General features: G+C 36.7%; 1 non-coding gene across 1 annotated transcript; it reads left to right on the top strand.

Annotated features, from left to right (window-relative positions):
• Positions 1 to 245: 245 nt before the first annotated feature.
• trnaq-cug lies at positions 246 to 317 on the top strand. The gene has a single exon. It is a non-coding gene; the product is annotated as a tRNA-Gln (tRNA).
• The last annotated feature ends 2,025 nt before the right edge of the window (positions 318 to 2,342 follow it).

Raw genomic sequence — 2,342 nt, forward strand, 5'->3', positions numbered from 1 at the left:
CCAAGTCTTTTACATTATTTTCTGCCACACCGACTGCCTTCACGTTCTCCCTCACCGCATCCATAAACCTCCAGTTTGGCCTTCCTATACAGTATGCGTGAATATTAAATCCATGTATGATTTCATTTTCTGACGCAGTATGCCTCATCTTCGGGAATTTACTATACAAAAAAATACACATAATTTAACCACGGACAATATGCTACTCTCATCTTGTACAAAAAATAGCACCATGTACGAACAGCGGTTCCATGGTGTAATGGTTAGCACTCTGGACTCTGAATCCAGCGATCCGAGTTCAAATCTCGGTGGAACCTGACTTTTCTTTTTCGTGTGTGCTCGTTTTCGGCTCAGTGCATTTGTAGTTAATCCGAACACGCATTAATCCACAAATGCGAGATTCAAGTTTATCTCTTCGAATATATACACAACAGAGGCCTTTATTGGCGCAGGATGTAAAACGTATGCCACATGGGGCATACTAATAGAGGAAAAACATGTATATACTATATACTTAAAATACAAGATTTTTTCAGTATTATTTTACTTTTACTAAAGCAAAATTAAACTATACATATAATGTCTATATTATATTGAAAATTAGTGGAACAATTAAACGTATAAATAATTGATCGCGAATTAAAACGTGTCTAGTATTTTTTCTTCCAGTAGAGGGCAGTATACTTTGACGATGTTTAAATCAAATACGGTGATCAATCTTTTACGACATACTAACCTATCTTAACGTGGGTCAAGATTCATTTGCTCATATACTGCAATAAAGATTCATATGGTGAGGTACAGGGGGAAAATACACTAAAAAGAGCCCATCGTTTCACAACACATCACCTTTAAGTGACAACTGATAGTCGTGTACTTTTCGGCTTCTAGCGCAATGACCCATAATAGACTCCAGGCGCACGGAGTTCATAGCATTAACAATAAGGAACCTTTATTTATCAGCCGGCAAAAGTAAAAATAATTTCCAACTTACAGCAATTAAACACAATAATTTTTGTATAAGTCTGGAAAAAGCTGCCCAACTTCACCATCGCAGAACACTTGTTGAAATCAACCGCCCTGATCGAAATGGGCCAGTTGTGTTAATATCGCTATTTGTTTATATTAATATGCTTATGATTTTGATGTGAAAGGAAATTTCTTATATAAATTTGTGTATATAATATAAACTCAAAAGTATTGTGGTAACTGGTACCTCGTTTATATCTGGATCCTGGTCAGCATTCATCGCTGCTGGGATCGGCTCCTCCGGCTGGCACACTATTTTGGAGTAGGTTCTGAATAAATATGAATAAGTGAATGCCAAAATGCTGGGTAGTGAATGTTCATATGTTTGGGACTGTGCTGGCATCCCATTCAGAGATGGTTTCTGTCTTCAGCCAAATGCTATGGTTTTGCAGGGAGGGTCCAAGGCATGCTGCTAGATTTGTGAATTATTATTTAGTCCAATGTGTGTGTGTGACATAAGAGTTTTTGTGTGTATACTATTGTAACAGTCCTAGTTCTACTGAACCAAACATGCAGTCCTCAGTCTCAACATGATCCAACATAAAAGAAAAGCAATCCTTTTGTCTTAGCCCAACATCCTGATTTTAAGGCAACATTCCAGCCATCACTAATTCCTAAAGGATTCGTTATTGTGTTTCCATAGATGGCCTCCAAGACAGTTGGTGTAGCTACAGAAAAAAGATCATATGCTTCCCACAGATAGTATCCTTGATAGGAAAACTCATAGAACACAAGTGTCAGACATAGAGAGATTCATCTGGTTATGACCTGGAAACCCCTACAACTGTTCACAGCCAGCATTTACAGCCCACTTATGTAAAAGACATGAGTCTCATTTTCCTTAACTAGATGCAGCCAGCCTTCGTTACATAATGCACTGCCAACTGGGCGTGCAATCTGCCACACTGTATATGCACTGTATGTGCCCTACAATAGACTGCCATTCTGTCCAAGGCTGATTCTTACAGCGTATCCGGCTCAGAAAATGATAAATCAGACTATTTAGATTTTAAAATGTTTAAAAATTCCTAGTAAACCTGTTAGCCAACAACCTTAAAATCATTCTACCTACAACTACAAAGTCTGATAAAAATGTCTCAAAAACTTTATGACACTTGTGATCTTCAGAAATTGATCAGAAGTGTCCATAAAATAAATACAAAAATTTAAAAGTTTAAATTCTGGATTAAAGTTATATCTAAAAGCTCTCCATATTATAAATAAAATTAAGTGAAATCCAAACTAGCCTATGTCAACTCTGGCATATTTAAAAAAAAAAGTTTTTCACAAAGAATGAGATTTACAAGCAAGGA

The sequence above is a fragment of the Polypterus senegalus genome, chromosome 12, assembly GCF_016835505.1.
Source record: "Polypterus senegalus isolate Bchr_013 chromosome 12, ASM1683550v1, whole genome shotgun sequence".
Taxonomy (NCBI): domain Eukaryota; kingdom Metazoa; phylum Chordata; class Cladistia; order Polypteriformes; family Polypteridae; genus Polypterus; species Polypterus senegalus.